Genomic DNA, 18,293 nt, shown 5'->3' on the forward strand with positions numbered 1-18,293 from the left:
CCCTCCCAGGTGGGTCTGGACACATCAAAATCGCATCTCTGGAGCACACCGGAGGCTAGGCACAGACTTCCCTGAGACCTGGCTTTTCCCTGAGATGGAGGGATGGAACTGAGGACAAAACAGATAACCTAAATACAGAGATTTCTCTGAAAGATGTTCTCTGATGCGTTAACTAATCATCTGCCTGGTCTCCCTTTAAAAGCATGAGTTTTGCTTTTGATAAATTATATTGATATTTAATTTCTTCTTTCTTAGCTTCCTCTGATATTTCTTTTTCTATTTCATTAGTCACATCACCTTCCTCCTTTCTACAATTTCACTGTTGGTAAATGGCTACCATGGGCCTCCCCAGCATTAACCATTTGTGAGTGGGTAATGTATGCCGTTCCTTCTTCTCTATTTTATCAAAAAGGGAAGTAGAAAATAAAATTACTCATCACATCAAAATTTCCAGTCTATCATATACACAACAATGTTATGGTCTCTAGCCAATGATGAGGATGTTAAACTGTAAACAAAACTAAATATTGAGTTCCCAGGCTTTTTGTAATTATATAAAGTGGATACTGTGTTTTCTTTTATAGAGTTTTCCAGGAAACATTATGAAGACAGAAATGAGACTTCCCAAGTCTCTAACCTGACTGTTGCACAAATACGTAGCGATTTATACTGGAAGAACATTATTAACATACCCTTTCAGGACAGAGTGCGACAGAGCAAGACATCCTGTAAAAGAAACCAGATAAAGTAGAGTCCACAACACCTTTCCTTCTAATAAGGGGAAATCTTTCCCAAACCTGTTCCTGAGAATCCTCTTGAGGATGTTTTTATTTCTGGGAGGAGAGTGTAGAGGAGCCAGAGGACCCGGAGGCAATATGATAGGTTACGGGACTGCCTCGTCCCTCAGCAGCATCCAACATTTTTGTTTTCTCCTTCTTGGAGCGGAAGGAACTTGCCCCATAGCAAAAACTTCGCTATGAGCCACTTCATAGCTACATATATGCTTGTGATTACCCAAGGTAACAAGAGGTGGGAATCCAGCCAAAACCACCAGACTCATCTGAACAGAAGGGGAACAGCTTGAGATGTTCACCAGTTATGACTGTGGCTGATTTTGAAGCAGCCTGGACAAAAATGTCATCCCTTCTTGCCCAGAGATGCAGTGGTGAGCCTGAACCAGCCCTTACAAGCACAGAAGTGATGGAAACCCAGGCTGACCATTGAAACCCCAAGCTTCTGTACTCTGACTTCACAGCACAGTGTTGTTGGGGTTAGTTACCCTGATACCCCATTGTAAGACGTCCAAATCGTTTTCATTAAAACTCTTTCGAAAAAAAAAAAAAAGCTTTTTGGAGTCTGGAGGTCTTTGACAAAGCTCAGCCAGCTCCATGATGTTCCCAGGGCAGTTCTCCATCCTTCCCCCACTCCAGCACGGGCCCGAGGCAGGACGGCATAGCACTGCTTCCCCTGCAGCAAGGCAGCTGGATTGTCACCTTGATGGGAGTGAACATCTCATCCAAAAATCTGCTCTTGGAGAGGAGGATCTGGTTGAAGGCTGACTGCAGTTAAATGACTGCCTGGAGCTGCGAGGCTGTTGAAAACAGAAGTAGAGAAGCAGAGAAAACAGAGCTGGAGGGGTGCCTTGGTGGATTGCCTAATCCCCCTGTTCCAAAGCAGGATAAGCACAGTTTAAGCCCTTCCTGATGGATTTTTGTCTAATATGTGTTTTTTCCTTTTCCCCCCCAGAAACTTCCACTAATGGAGATCTGACATCAGACAATCTGCTCTGGCACATTGCTGTATTTACATTTAGCCAGTCCCCAAATGTCTTAACTAAAGCTCTCTTACCGCAGCTTCATCCCATGATTTCTCATCCTCTCCAGGCAGACACAGAGAAGAGTTTTTTCCCTTCTTCTTCATGGAAGCCTTTTATTTATTGGAGGACGGTTATCACAGCAGTGCAGGAAACACAGCTGCTGCAGGAGAGTCTGGAGGTCAGTCAGTCCATAGCTGTCTCGTCTTCCCCCAGGCTTTGCTTTTCTGGACGAAACAACACAATTCTCTCACTCTTCCCTCACAGATCATGTTTTCTAGATTTCTGCTAATCCTTCCTGCTAGCAAAAAAAGGAAGGTTTTTCAGGACCAGTCATAGTAAGGAAGGAGCAAGTCCCCAGTCCTTGGAGGTGAGGAAACCCTGCTGTGGGATCTGCTGAAAGATTGCAAACTCACCTGTCATTGTGTGAGCATTGCAAAAGCGCGGGGCTAGGAGAGAAGCCAGCAGTACGGCAAGCAAAGGCAGCAAAGCAGGAGCCTTGGAAGGACCAACCGCCTTTGTCCAGTCTTTAGAAACCAAAAGGGTTGCACCAAATAAATGTCCAGCTCCATCAGAATTTCTTGTCCCTACTGATGTGACCTAAAAGATCCTGAACTTGGTTGCTTTTGTGAAAATAGGTGATATCTTGGGTCTTCTTCATCCATCCGCTCTCTCGCTTCCTGCAGATGTCTCAAGCAATAAAACGGAGCGCCTTCACCCACAGCAGCAGCCACTTTCTCTGCCCTCCTCTTGGTGAAGGGAGGTGCCCAGACCACACCACAGTTCCCTGATACAATGCTGCTTATCCTGACCATAAAAAAAAAAAAAGCAGCTCCCAATTTACCTAGAAAAAAAAAAAGGCTTTGAAGGCTAATTACAATCTCCCTATATTGCTTTCTTCCTGGAAGTTATTCTGTTCTATTCTATTCTATTCTATTCTATTCTATTCTATTCTATTCTTAACCCAGCTGCAATGGGACACAGTTTCCAAGTGGGAATTCTAGTTTAAGGGGCAGGTTTCCAGATATCTAAGATGCAGTGAAATGCCTAGGAAGATCTCTCATAGATACCTGGGCTCCCAATGCCAAAAGAATGTCAAAAATCTGCATAGGTATTTCCCTTTATCTCAAAATCTTTAAAATCCTTGTATCTTAAAAAAATTGGCAGAGTGACTTCAGCTGCATGGTATCACCATAACTCAATATGACAATCATCCATTCATCATCAAACATTGTGCCACTCTAGCAAAAGGACTCCTGAGGGCATGAACTTTCCCAACCAGTCATTAAAAAATGTGTTGTAACTGTTAACAAGCTTTCTCCCAACTACTGCAAGCACAGCAGCCGCCAGCCTGGAGCTCTCCTGGCTGTGGGAGAATAGTCCCAGAGATGAGTCAAACATGGCCAAGTGCAGCAGAGTCTGCTAGCAACGACCTTCCGTTCCTCTGTGCTCCAGTTCCTGGGAAAGCTATGAATGGCTATGTGGGAGAACCAAAAAAACCCACCCCCAAATCAAGGACTAGAGCTGGGTGTAGCTTAGCAGAGACTCACAAGAAATACAACAGCCCAAGAGAGGTCCTGGCTGTCCACCTCGGTGGTTTCCAACTAGGTCAGCATGAAAGAGTTTTCCTTGGACCCTGGAGCTCCGGACTTGTCTGACTTGACTTCTGGCTACCAGAATTTGTGATCAGCAAATCTGTGACGGGCTCGGACAGAGAAGAGTTTTGCGGATTTAAAGAAGTGAAATGATTGAGGGCATGTTGTTAGCCCAAGTCACAGCGAGCCCCTTTGAGAGGGAGCTGGGCTCAGCCTCCCCAGGCCCACCTGCCCACCTCCTTGATGTCTCCGTGCGCATGAGTGAGGCAGCCAGAGCTTGCTGTCATAAGATAAAGCAAGGACGTAAAGTGTGGTACAGAAAGGATGCAGGGATGGTGAGTTTGACCTAGAAGAACCCGTGGACCAGAGGGAAAGCAAAAGAGAAAAGCGACATTGAACTGCATGAAGTTCCCGCCGGCCCATTTCTCCAGGTCCCTCTGGATGGCAGCATGACCCTCTGGTGTTATCAGCCACTCGCCCAGTTTTGTGTCCTAGGTAAACACTGTGCCCCATCATCCAGATCATTAACAAAGATATTTTCTCTGCAGGAAGCTCTAGGGAAGAGCAGGAGGAAAACGTTTAAGGTAGTAGGAGTCAAGAAGAGGGTAAAGGGCTGCTGTGCTCCAAAAAAAGCCAGAACCATGTGAGCATTCAGTGAATGAGTCCTACCATCCCTCAGCCAGCGACTCCTACAGTCTCCCCACCACAACTCCCACTTCTGTTTGGGGTTACAGGGTTGGCAACTGTTAAGCTGTGTGGGCAGGAGAGGCAAGACGGGCAGCTGACGCTAAACTGCCCTCAGTCCTGCTACAGGCATCTGCTTCCCAGTGCCCCTATCCCCGTTGACTGCCTTCTACTGGGGGACCTGCTCTTATCCTACAACCATACTCTGATCAGAGCAAGGCCACCCAAAGTGCTTAGGAAGTCATTAGCTCCCAATATAAAATGCACAGTAAGCTTCTCCCCGCTCTTCTTTCTTCCTCCCGTCTCCTTTCTCCTGGTACCACCACACAGCAACAACCAGAAAAGGCCCAGACCTCTCCACTGCTCCCCAGGGCTCTGGTCTCTCCTCCTTACACTCTCCTATATTCAGGGAGGCCAGGAGAGCATGTCGCATGATTGGTAGCCTTCATCCTCACTAAAAGAGTCAGAAGAAGTTTACGCAGCCTCTTCCTCAGCACCAGCTCGCTCTGCCACCCCATGATGCCTGCAGGGATATAAATCATGGATAGCTGAACTCAGACCTTTCAAGGGGATGACACCCAGGAGCTGAGTTGCTGAACATGTCCTGACCTGACCCGGGTCCTCAGCTTGGCCACCCCATCCTGACACTGAGCTGGGGCCGGGGTCTCACTGTCCCACCGGGCTGAGGAGAAGCACTAGATAGAGCCACTCAGTTGTGACCCCAGGCTGTGCTCCTGCCAGCAGCATCCCCCTCCAGCCCCTGCACACCCAGCCCGGCTCCGAGCAAGGGGGCTGCGGCCTGGGCCAGGGCCAGGAATAAGGGCATCTGGGGATGGGATGGGGATGGGGATGCCAGGGATCTGTGTTTGGATCTGTGCTACACAGCAGCCGGAGGTTGTAAATGGGGCCGGTGCCACCTCCGTCACTTAGGGACCTGGCTGCAAATGAAGAGAAAGTGTTTAAGAGGGTCATATATGTGTTTGTGTAGCTCAGAAATGAAGGCTATATAGAGTAGAATAGAATATTTCAGTTGGAAGGGACCTACAATGGTCATCTCGTCCACCTGCCTGACCACTTCAGGGCTGACCAAGGTAAAGCATGTTGTTAAGGGCATTGTCCAAATGCCTCTTAAACTCTGACAGGCTCGGGACATCGACCACCTCTCGAGGAAGCCTGTTCCAGGGTTTGAGCACCCTCTCGGTAAAGAAATGCTTCCTAATGTCCAGTGTAAACCTCCCTGGTGCAGCTTTGAACCATTCCCAGGCGTCCTATCACCGGATCCCAGGGAGAAGAGCTCAGCACCTCCCTCTCCACGTCCCCTCCCCAGGGAGCTGTACAGAGCCATGAGGTCACCCCTCAGCCTCCTTTTCTCCAAACGAGACAAGACCAGAGCCCTCAGCCGCTCCTCACAGGACATGCCTGCCAGCCCTTCACCAGCTTGGTTGCTCTCCTCTGGACCCATTCAAGGACCTGAGCATCCTTCTTCAACGGTGGGGCCCAGAACTGCACACAGGTGCTATGTATAGGATGCGGGGTTACTGTGTAAATGTGACATAGGATGGGGAAATTGGGATCCAGAAAGTGGGATGAGGGACCACAGGCAGCCTGGGAGCTTGCATCAGCAGGTTGGGAAATCTGGAGTGGGACTGGGATCCCACACTCGTGGTGCTACCCACAGCTCAGGAAAGACTCGATCTCTGGCAGTTGCCATGGGGGAACAGAAGTTTGACACTGGAGGGTTCTTCTGTCTGGCAGTGAAAAGAAAAATGCAAGCCAGCGCTGTTGGCCAACCGAGGCATATTGAAACTGGAAACACAGCACACATTTTTAACAGGGGAGGTAATTAATTGCTGGAGCCACTCATTAAGGTATTGGCAGGCTCAGTCACTGACAGTCTGAAATAGGGTTGCATACCTTTTCTATAAAATGTTTTTCTTCAAATATGAGTTAATTCAGGGCCCTGCATCACCCAGATGTCTTCTTCACAGTCAGTTCTTCCAGGTTGAAACACTGGGTTTACGTGTGGCCTTTGGTATTCAGGAGTCACAGCTGAACATGATGCTCCTGCAGGCATCATGCCTGAAAGCGCAGCGTCCTCCAGTGATGACATGTGGACAAATACATTGCACAGGTCTTTACTCCATCCCTAAGTGAAGGAGTCCTCTTGCGCTCCCACTTAGTCCCAGTGTGGCTGCAAGCACGCAAGATCCTTACCAAGTGACAGCAAAGGCATCCGTTAAGTTTTCTCTCGTAGCACTCTCCTGATGCTCTGTAGCGTGAGCTGTTCCCAGTACCATGGCAGTAACTCTTGGCCACAGCCACTCAGGTCTGTATCAGACCCTACATCATATAGCAATTTCTATCATGGTCTTTTCTTGGTTTTGACTCCTGGCACCACGCAGATGCTGTCTTTACGCTGGCCATCGTGTGGGACTGTGCCCAACTGCATGGGACTTCACAGGTCTGGGAACAGCCGTCTCCGTTCCCAGTAAATGGGCAAGTAACCCCTTTACCCCTCCTTGGTAAGAATGGTGAGAAAACCAAAATATACCTGGTGTTTCAGGGATGCAAGTTTTTGCTGCATTCCCCCTGCCAGGGGTGTTTCCAGTTAACAGCTTATTTCTGAGTGTGAACATCAAAACTGCCACTCGGCGAGGTGAACTGCAGCTCCCCGCTCCAACACCCAGCGTCGGTGCCAAGGGGCTGCACCTTGCCAAGTGTTTACAGTAATCCTTGGCAGGTACCCAGGGTTTCAACAAAGACATCTGCTAATCTGCAGAAATGAGCTTTCAGGAAAGAGAAACTTGAAGGTTTCAGGAAACCTTGCTCCCAGCCGGGCTCTGCGAGTTGCAAACTTGCCTGTCCCAGCTGGGGAAGCACACCTGAGTCTCCCGAGACCAGGATTTGTCTCAGACAACAGCTCCCAGTAGGTTTCCTCACTCGGATTAGTTATTCTGCAGCGTTTGTGGCCTCTGTCCTTGTTTCTGCAGCCTCCTCGCTGTGCACAGATCAAAGGGGATCCTTGTGAGATGTCCACGTGGGACCTGAGTCAGGCCAGGCACTCAATGCCTGCGCAGAGCTGCTCCCCCACCCCCTGCGCTTCCCTGCCCTTAATCACGAGGCTGCAGGGAAACGGGACAAGGAACGGAGGTGCTGGCGAGAACCTGGATGCAGAAGAAAGCCTCATCCTGCTGCCGTGGGACTCAGCAGCGTTATTTGCCCTGTATGGCCATAGGAACCAGGTGCTATATTCTACATTGTGTATGAGATTAAGCAAGCCAAGATGTCCTTGCATCCTCTTGCCTTAATGCACTAAACCAGGCAGGTGTACCCACTCTGCTCCGATTCAAACTCCCTCTTTGGAAACACACATCAATACTTTCATGGCTCCGAGAGAAATAAGCCAATTTCCCAAGAAACGTGCTCAAAATCTAAAGACAGATCAAAAGTTTGAAGGGTTTTCCTTCTCCGAAGGCTGCAGCCTGTCCTCCTGCATGGTGCTTCGGAGGTCCAGAGCAGCAGTCCCATCTCCTGTGGCAGGGGTCCTGCTTGAACTCAACCTCCTTGGAGAGCAGATGAAGCCTTTCCTCTTGAATCCCAGCTAGCTCTCGCACAGCTTCTCTCCCTCTCCTGGAGAGAGGCTCCTTTCAGTTTCAGGGCTGGGAAATCACATGCTTGATGGCTTCAACATGATGTAATTGTTTTTGGAAGAGACCTGAGCGCTGGTTGGGTTTGCTTGTTTTTCAGGCACACACCGACGCTGGGAAGGGGCAGGCGGCGGGACCGTGACCAGCCTGGCCTCCCCTCCTGGCACTCCCCTCAGGGCCGGGTGACCCTGCTGCACCAGTGAAAACATGCAAGTGCTGTTTAATAATTATATTTAATAACTATATATTTAATATTATTAACAGTTAATAATAGTAAACAGTATATTATTGATACTTATTTATATATTTAATAATAATTCAATAATTCCTCTCTGCAGCATTATTATTAATTCCTGCAGAGAGGAAACCACCAAGAGCGGCTGGTGTGAGCAGTGACGCTGGAGGACACCCCAGTGAGGGTCACGGAGACCTTTCAGTCTCCTCCTCACGCTTGTCTCCAAAAGTGGAAGCTCCCACGGGGGCTGATAAGCACCAGTCCAGAGACAACATCCAGTTCAGAAACTCCCGAAGCTGCAGATTGCTGGAAACCAGGAGGGTTTTCTGGGAAAGGGCCTGTCCTTGGGCTCCTTCCCCTGTAGCCTGTTAGCTGCTTAGGGTTTTCTGCCCGGCACAGCAGTACCGGGTGTTACACGTAGAGCGGCTGTAACAAACCCATCCTTCACTCCAGAAGGCACTGCTGGAAGGTCCTCGCTCTGACGCCAGTTGGTGACAAGGTGCTTTGCCAGATGGATCTTCAATCTGCTTCATTAATGGAACGTTTTATTTTTAACAGCCAAGAACACGAACTGGGGGGCAACCTCCCATCCATCTCTGCCTGCAGCTCCCCAGGGGTATTGCATGGGTTTGTCCTCACCTGCTTGAGATGTAAAGTGGCAGCATGGGGAAGGATGGCCTGGCCAGCCATCTGCCATCATTCACCCCCTCTCTGCCCCAGCCTGGAGCCATTGCAGTGTCCAGAAAGTCAATAATCCAGGCCACAAAATGAACCCTGCAATAGTTGAATTAACCCTGCCTGCCCCAGCAGACCTATGGTTGAAAGCTGGAGTGAGCACAGCTCAGAAGCTTGTCTGATTTTCCAGCACCATCCTGCCCAAAGCTTCCTTACACTTTTCCTGAAAGGTAAATCCTCTACAGTTCTCCAAGAAAAACTCAAGGCAACCTTGGAACAAGTCCTTGTACCATATGCATGCAGGCTGGGACAGTCGCAGCCCACGCGATTCAAGTGTCCACCTCCCAGACCAGCTCGTGGACTGAACAAATCCAGGTGAGTGATGCTGCATTTGTGATGGGCAGGAGAATACATCCCGCTGGCTGTTGCTCGTTTGCACGTGCATGGTGGACTCTGCACTGTTAAATGGACAAATACAGAGCCGATAACAGAGATGCTGTTCCCAAAGCCCAGGAGCAGAGGGACCAGTCCTAAAAATGGCATCACCTGCAAAAGTGATCTTTGGATTTTTTAAAATAGCCCCTGCAGCCCTTTGGTGAAACAGGCAGAGAAATGCTGCTTTCTGCTCAAGGAATGGGAGAGAAGATGTGTGGCTCCAGGTGATACAGCCCTGTCCTGGCTGGCAGCACAGGTTGCTTTACCTAGAAGTCTGAGAATGCATGTGGCGGGGGGGGGAATGAGTGTCCTGTGTGTAGGAGGGGATGAAAGATGCATTATATTCTCCTTAGACCTCTTTTTCTTAAGGCAGACATTGGTTTCTCTTTTTTTAGAAGCAACTTTAAAAAGTTGTGCATTTATGTTAAAAAAGAAGAACCTATTTCTTATCTTCACGGGGTAGAAGCGGCTTTCTATCTAATACGAGAGTTGTTGCTTTTATCTATACTACTTCTTTGGCCGGTTGAGACACGTCTAAGCCTGCGTATATGGAGAACAGAATTAGGTTCCCATCTAAAGTTGGCAATGCAACAACTTTTCCCCGTGATGTCTGCTGCAAGAGCATCTTGGGATCCTGTTGATGAATAGGGCTCTTTTTGCATCTGGTGTTATATGAGCCAAAACAAAGAGCTTGTCTCTGAGTCAAATCATTTACAGTGTAACATGACACAAGGCAGGGATAGGATGTAATGATTAGTTTATCTTTTGCTGGAGTTCCACGTTGTGGCAAGACCCATTTATTTTAATGCAGGAATTACTGCAGGAGATGGTCAAACCTGCAGCTTAGACAGACACTTGATTTGATTTCAGGACTTCACTGTTGGAGAACTGTTAAAGTGGATCCAACAAGCCTTTCCTGCGCTTCATGCTAGCCTGAATTTGCCTCCTTTCTCCTCCTGGCTGTTGGCACTTGTTATTCTTTTATTTGTTAAAATAAATATCCTCTAACATCAGAATCTTCATTGGAGACTGTGACTGAGTCACGCCTTAACATTTTCCTAGTTAAACAAACTCAATGTAGTGTTGCTTTAGTCTCTTAGGTAGGTTTGTCCCACCTCCAAACACTGTTTTTGAAGTCTTTTTGAACCCTTCCCAATTTGTTTTTTGCAGTGGCAGCACAAGACCTGCACCCTTGTTCCAATAACCCTGTGAGCAGGTCTGGATAGGTCCCTTCTGATTATATTCAAGGGTCAGGCTCAAGCTGGTTTAAGCATCTGACAGTAATAGAAGTTCATTACCAAACATACCCTGGCCTCTTTCATGGTCCTGAGACCACCTCCAAGAACAACCTGCCTTTCTATACCCAAACAGTGTAGGGACAGGAACTCAGCTAGAGATGAGGAGGGAGCTTGAGCCACATGTGTGCTGCTGGCCGGAAAGCTCTTTTTGACTCCATTTCCTTTTCCTCCAAAACTTCCTTCTGATTTGATCAACAGAAAAGTACACATCTGGCAGAAAAGGACCAGCTCTATCAGCCAGACCCCAGCAGGAGTTTGTGTTCCCCTCCTTGCCTGCACAGTAGGATTTTGCACCCAGTAGATATGTCACCTCAAACACTGCAAAGGACTGGATGGAAAATTTGAAGTTATGGTGACCTCCAAACAGAGAGGTTCCCTAAATCTCAGCGTGAATCTTTGTAAGTAAGTCCAGCTTATAACAGGAATGAATCAAATACAAATGCTGCTCCCAAACTTTGCCTGGAGAATTGCATGGAAAAATCCTGGGCCCTTTCACCAAGATTGAGGGAGTTTAATCTAGCAGTACTGCTTCACTTCTCTGCACTACAGACCAGCAATGTTCACTGTGAGGGCTTCACTCTCTTTTCCAATATTGGTGTTGGAAAAAGGACTCCCAAAAAACCTGTGTGGCAATATCAAGTGTCTAGGACTACTCGAAGGCTTCTGATTTGTAATGAGCTGACTCATTTCTCAATTTATTAAGTGACCAACAAATTCAGACAGCCTCAAGATGACAGACGGCCCTATGGGGAACCATTTTTATGACAAAAGAACTCTCTGGGGAGGAGACGTTAATCTAATCAGAAGGACATGGGTTTAGGACAACAGAAACAGTGTGGGAATGGGTTGGTTTAGCCCTAGAGCTAATACTATGTCTTCTGAAGAGTGTGAATTTGTTTGTGTGGAGATCCAGCAGATTCACCACGGGGTTTCTTGTGTTTTTCAAACCCATTACTGTTTCGTTGCTCTTGCTACTAGATTCCTCGAGTGAATAGCACGCCCCACGAACACAAGCACCTCGGCTCTGCAAAACCCAGCGACAGACAGTAATGTGCGGCTTCATCTGTGTTTATGCGCTGTGGGAAACCAAAAACTGCTACTTTGGTTAAAGTCTAGAGGCCGGGTGTTTGGTGTGGGCTGGAACGCTGTAGCTTTAACCCTTTAGGCTGGTCTCCGCAGGCACCACCAGCCCTGAGCTTCCTCTGGGAAAAGCGACAGGTCATGGAACCACCTCTCTGGTGCAATCTTGCAGCAAACACATTTTGATCTCGCCACCAACTCTAACCTGCACTATTAACATCAAGAAAAGAATGGTTAGGCACGTGTTGAGCAGTGCTCCAAAGAGCAAGTGGAGGAACTTAAAAGGTTTGCAAAGGCTGAGACACTGCACCCACCTCGCAGGTACTGACTGTGCTGAAACGTGCTTGGGTTATATCATAGAATCATACAATCATAGACTAGTTTCGGTTGAAAGGGACCTTTAGAGGAAGTCACTGTATTGGGTTTGCCTGGCAAGGTTTTGGTAGTGGGAGGCTACAGGGGTAGTTTCTGTGAGAGCTGCTAGAAGCTTCCCCCATGTCCAACAGAGCCAATGCCAGCTGGCTCCAAGATGGACCCGCCGCTGGCCAAGGCCGAGCCCATCAGCGACGGTGGTAGTGCCTCTGCGATAACAGATTTAAGAAGCGGGGGGAAAAACCTATGGAACAGAAGTGGGAGAGAGAACAGTGAGAATATGTGAGAGAAACAATCCTACAGACCCCCAGGTCAGTGAAGAAGGAGGGGGAGGAGATGCTCCAGGCGCCGGAGCAGAGATTCCCCTGCAGCCCGTGGTGAAGACCCTGGTGAGGCAGGCTGTCCCCCTGCAGCCCAGGGAGGTCCACGGTGGAGCAGATCTCCACCTGCAGCCCCGGGAGGACCCCACGCCGGAGCAGGGGGATGCCCGAAGGAGGCTGTGACCCTGTGAGAAGCCCATGCTGGAGCAGGATCCCGGCAGGACCTGTGGCCCCGTGGAGAGAGGAGCCCACGCTGGAGCAGGTTTTCTGGCAGGACTTGTGACCCCACGGGGGACCCACGCTGGAGCAGTCTGTGCCTGAAGGACTGCACACCGTGGAAGGGACCCATGCTGGAGCAGTTCGTGAAGAACTGCAGCCCGTGGGAAGGACCCACATCAGAGAAGTTCGTGGAGGACTGTCTCCCATGGGAAGGACCCCACAGTGGAGCAGGGGAAGAGTGAGGAGTCCTCCCCATGAGGAGGAAGGAGCGGCAGAGACAATGTGTGATGAAATAACCCCAACCCCCATTCCCCATCCCCCTGTGCTGCTGGAGGGGAGGAGGTAGAGAATTTGGGAGTGGAGTTGAGCCAGGACGGAGGGAGGGGTGGCGGGAAAGTGTTTTAAGATTTAGTTTTTATTTTCTCATTATCCTACTCTGATTTGATTGGTAATAAATTAAATTAATTTCCCCAAGTCGAGACTGTTTTGCCCATGACAGTAATTGTTGAGTGATCTCTCCCTGTCCTTATCTTGACCCACGAGCCTTTCATTATATTTTCTCTCCCCCGTCCAGCTGAGGAGAGGAGTGATAGAGCGGCTTTGGTGGGCACCTGGGCATCCAACCAGGGTCAACCCACCACAGTCATCTAGTCCAACCCCCCTGTAATGAGCAGGGACATCTTCAACTACATCAGGTTGCTCAGAGCTCCGTCCAACCTGACCTTGAATGTTTCCAGGGAGATACACGGGATATATGGGAGACAGTCACTTGTGGAGAGAGAAACTCTGGCTCCTGCCGAAGCTGGGAGCATGTGCGGTTGCAAATTGCTTGGCTCCAGTGTAGCAGAGCTATGTCTGCTGCTCTGGGACTCACAGTGCCAGGTGAAACAGTGCTGGACAGCCTGATCCGCAGGGGCCGAGCAAGCCAGACCATGCCCTGTGCTACCTCTCTCCCTGGCAGAGGCAGCAAGGCTGCGCTGCAGGATTTTGAGCCGCTGGCCTCAATGCAGGAACCCGAGGCACTGGGGTGTCACAGCTCTCACTGTGCTCTGCTGCTGCCCCACACATAGCTGAGAGGCTGCGGGATCTCAAGTGTGGGGCAGGCAGTCCTGGAGGAGGAAGCATGGGGAGATGGCTTGATGGTTGTCTTTGCCATTTAGCGGGTGGGAATTCTCTTTTTATCTAGTGGATGGATCATACCTGAAGACAAAATCTCTGTCCCACAGCATGCTTTAAGGGCTTTTGTTATTTTGCAACAGATTAATACATAATTAACTTTAAAGCATCGCATGCATTTTTCTGTAAAATGAATAAGAAATGTCTGATTGAATTTTTAGCCCATTTCCATTTACAGTCTGGTTTAATTTCATCAGAAATTCCAGTCCCTGACACTTTTGATTTATTGTAATCAATTTCATAAGCAAAGACTGAGCCAGCTGCTTTTGCTGGAGCACTATTGCTTTAAGGAAGAAAGTGTGGGATCTGCATAAAGACCTACTTTGTGTTGTCCCTCTGCTCCATCCTGTGGTCTGTCTAACGAGGATTCTGCCTAATTGTTGCTACCAGAATTTCCAAGGCTGGAGCAAAGATCAGAGGCAAGAGGCATTGCCTGTTTCCTCCTGCTGGGTACATTGAAGAAGTCCCATTTACTGGCACAGAAGCTAAAGGACCCTCACAGACAGCAAAACCACAGGTTCTGCATTTATCAGCACACATAAATGGTGCCTGTATGCTCTCAGTTTATTTTGTAAAGGGCACTTTCTGTGTTAGGAAAGCAAAGATACTCTGGGTGTTGTTTTTTGTGTGTTTTGCCAGGTCCTAATATTAGCTGCGGTTTGCCTGCCTACAATAAACCCTGATTGATCTGTCTGTAAATATTTAGCTAGTGACCCTTCCCCCCCCCATCTAGCTGTCAAGCCCAGTGAAAGAAATCTTTCTCCTTTTTAGGTATTTTGTTTCAGGAGGAGGAATATCTTCTTCTTGTACGGTCTTGTAGATGCAATGACTTTGGACATGCCTGTACCTTGTTTCATGCCCAGCTCTGGGCCCTGGTTATTCACCCTGTGGTTGTGCCTGCTCACCCCTGCAGACAAGCCATGCGGAAGGAACCCTGAACATATTTCTCTCCATTTCTCTTCACACATGACAGTAGGGATGAGGACCATACCAAGCTGGACTTCCTCCACCAAGATTGTCCTTCTCCTGGGAAGTTAAAAATGAAAAGCATCACAAAGAGAGAGTTAAAGCTCTGAGGTCTGTGAGGGTTATCTTATCTACAGGCCAGGTTTTCACTGGGAAAAAAGGGATGGATGGATGGAAGACTTTGAAAGTAGGAGATCAGCAGAGTTGTGAGGGAGAGCATGGATGCCAGCAGAGGTGACACTGGATTGAGGAGCTGGGTGGGAGGCTGGGGACATCAGGAGAGGGAGAGGACACCCAGAGTAAAAACTGAATAAAGCACTGGAGATGAGATGTCTCTTGCTGGACTGTGGTTGACTGCCTTTGCTTTTCTGTTTTTCTTTTTCTCGGTAGCCCTTCCCACCATATATGAGAAATAGAAGAAAACGTGAATATTTCCAACATTTTATCACATTTGCAATCTGAGAAAACCAGTAGCTTGCATTAGAATTGCACGTAGTCATTTTGTTAATTTGTGCTAGAGCAGCACCGAAAGGAGCTAGCGGAGTTCCCAGGGTGGGTGTAAGAGGTGTTTGGGCAGGATGACAGCCTGGAGCAGTACAAGAACCTGGGTGGGGGACCGGGACGTAGCAGCCGAGTAGAGAAATCTGTTAAGAAGATACACAGTGCGGCAGCTCCCCATCACTACTGCAGCTCCCGGTGGGGCTGGGAGGAGATATGAACATGGAGCTATGCCGACGTTCTTGCAAAGCAGGGGGGATGGCCACTTTGCAGAAACGGCGTGGAAGTGCAACACAGCAGGCAGCAGCTGCTGGTTTTTAATTCAGACCATCTGAATGCCTGTAAGAGGAGAGAGCTTATCGACTGCTCGGGATTTCTGAAGGTTCAAGTGGAGGACAAGGGCTGGGATGAAAGGGGACATTCCAGAAGGGAGGCTGCACAACAGCAGCCGCCGACAGCTGGGCTTCCTCAAGGGATCCCTGTCCCAACGCGCTCAGGATTTCCTCTCTACTCTTGTACCACATCGCTGGATCCATTCCTGTTGCAGGCAGCGTATCCACGCTACCCAGCGTTAGTCGGTGTGATGGCTCTGAACATTTCAGCCTCACAGGAAGCTGGAGCAAGTCTTCTGACATGGTAAGAGACAGTGCAGAGGCAGGGGGAATCCTGAATGCCTTGCAGACACAGACCTCAGGATGTTTCACAACAAGATTCCAAATTATGGCATTCAACAGTGATTGCAGAGTTGAAATGCCTGAAGCAGAAGTTTGGGTTCAGGCCCAGACTATTTGTCCACTTAAGAGTTTGTTCCAAAGCCTATATCTGCAGTGCTGGGAGCAGAAGTGCTTCCGAGTCCCTGGACCCAGAGCGAGCCCTTCTTCTTCACCAAGGCAAGACTGGGGGTGATGGCTATGTTCAGCCTGCGAGGGAAAGAAATGGCTGTGTACGGTAAGAGGGACAGTGTCCTCTAGTCACGGCACCTGAAGACAGCGCACATTGCAGCACACACCCGCCCTGCCTGCTAGAGGCAGCCTGGGTCTGATGCCCAACTCACCCGACCGTGCTGCCCACCTCTGTCTCCCTCTGTCCCTCGGCTGCAGCTCTACTCCAGGTAACACGCCAACCCTACACACCCCGACCCTTGGTAAAGGGCATCATTTTTTCAATCTCATTTGACTTCATTGCCCAGCAGAGATCAGTCCCGGTATGCTGACAAAATCTTGGCTGAGATGTAGGAGTACAGATGTGATGTTGTGCACCTTCCTACCCTCCCTACGTACCAAGGACAGAGGGCAACGGACATGAAAATGGTCATTCATAGACTGTTGCAATTTGGGGAGGAGGAAACTTCAAAACCCGAGTAAGCCAATCAGTATTTGTCCACATCCTATGAACTTTAAAAATTGATAACTAGATTAATTCTTGTAAATAAATGTGCCAGTACCCAGACTGCCCTGTGTCTACATGCATTCTGCTGTGGAAAGAGCAAGCCAGCAGATGTACTGGAACGAAACCAATGCTTTCAAATGTGAGGAGCACTGCAAAGTGCTGCTGCAATGCTGCAGTGAAAGGTAAGCCACCAGGTCGCTTGGCTGAAATGTCAAGCCGAGTTCTTTTTGCCAGGCATCATGCTTGCAACAAGCCACGCATTATTTCAGAATGACCTACACACCACAGCTCAGAAACCCAGCAATTCAACATGGCTTTTGGACTCTGCCTGCCACTTCTTAGCTTGGGAGTGTATAACATTAACTGCCAGGGAACTAATAATAATTACTAAAGTTTTATCTGCATTATGTCACATAGTGAAATTACAGTGGGATGTGACGAGACCAGCTATCTAAGAACAAAGTCCTCTTTATGCACAAAGCAAAACCTGCAGAGTGAATATCAACTTTGGCTCCTCCTTCTGCTGAAATACTTCAGTCCTGATCCCCGAGTTAGCTGCTAGGGACAGACATCTCCATTAAATTCTTGGTTACTGATCTCTCCACATCAGTGAAGACAAAGTCCCTCTAGAAGCTTGTCTGAAAATCCAGCACAATTTTTCCCCCCCAAAAAAGTACTGGATATGTAAATCTAAGTGCTAATGAATAAAAGTTGTAGCTGGGATGTATTTCTGACAAGTGGCTACAACGAGTTGAATTACAGCTAGCTCCCTTGGAGGAAGTTGTTACTCATTTTGGGTTAAGGAGTTACCGGTTAAAGCAAAGAGTATTCAGTCAAAGTAGTACAGTCAACCTCACAACTTCTTAGAATTCATGAGCGTGATCTTGCCAAACTACATATAAAGAATTCCTTTTTAAAAAGCAACACTTCAATTTTTCATTTACTGCTTAATTCTCAGAGCTGGGACTTAAAACAAAACACCCACATGGATATTGTAATATTCTGACAAAGATTTTTTGCTTGTTTTCTAATATATACTTAAATATCTGAGATGCTGTAAGGCTTCAGTGAGTGGCATATCTGCTTCTGATGCAACCTGTGACTCTCAGAAAAGTGATTTTTAGGGACCTGAGTTTGAAAACCCTTTAAGCCACCTCCCCAAAAGGAGTCATCACTACAAGAGAAGTCCTGTAATCTGCAAGAAAAAGAACGCTCAAATTTCTTTGAACTGAGCAGCCAAGACCCAAAATCAGAGGCTGCTTTTAATAATCTTGGCTTTATCATTCCAGAGTTCATTTCCTCTTTATATATGCTAGTGCTGGTGCCTCTGCAGAAGAATCTGATGAAGATTCAGCTTCACAAAAGTTGGTTGGTGAAGTGCTGAAATCCTCAGATGACCCCCGCAGCAGAGAGGCAAAATCAATACTTCCTTGATATTCCTAACCATAAATGAGCAAGTGATAGCTATCCCTAGCCCTGCTCCGTACACACCCAACTCAGACTGAGAGCTCATTCTGAACAGGACACACAGCTGTTGAAATGCTGACATGTGTTTCCTGATGATAGACCAGAGCCAAAAGCAGAACTTGTTCAGAAAGACAAGCAATTTGATCATATTTTGGCAAAGATAAGAGGAAGCTGTACAGAAGCATATTCCCTGCAGGGGCCAAACTCCGATTAATTGGAACTGCTTGGTATTCAAAAGAGCTGATGAAAAACTTCTGAAAGCCATTGAGGCTGTTTCTTATTTTTCCCTGACACAAGCCATGAATATGCCGTTCAGTTGAAAGGAATTACATCAACATTGTGTAACCGAGATCAGAGTCAGACCCATTCTACAAAGGCCTAAATTTGTTTGTTTTCATCTCTCCCACTCCAGTGAGATAACAAA

At 48.1% G+C, this 18,293-nt stretch overlaps 1 long non-coding RNA gene across 1 annotated transcript; it reads right to left on the reverse strand.

Annotated features, from left to right (window-relative positions):
• Window positions 1-447: 447 nt before the first annotated feature.
• LOC121233467 lies at window positions 448-2,039 on the reverse strand. Its single transcript, XR_005932940.1, has 2 exons — window positions 1,849-2,039; window positions 448-1,591 (listed from the first exon to the last, which is right to left on the reverse strand). It is a non-coding gene; the product is annotated as an uncharacterized LOC121233467 (long non-coding RNA).
• Window positions 2,040-18,293: the final 16,254 nt, after the last annotated feature.

This window comes from Aquila chrysaetos, chromosome 8, assembly GCF_900496995.4.
Source record: "Aquila chrysaetos chrysaetos chromosome 8, bAquChr1.4, whole genome shotgun sequence".
Classification (NCBI taxonomy): Eukaryota; Metazoa; Chordata; class Aves; order Accipitriformes; family Accipitridae; genus Aquila; species Aquila chrysaetos.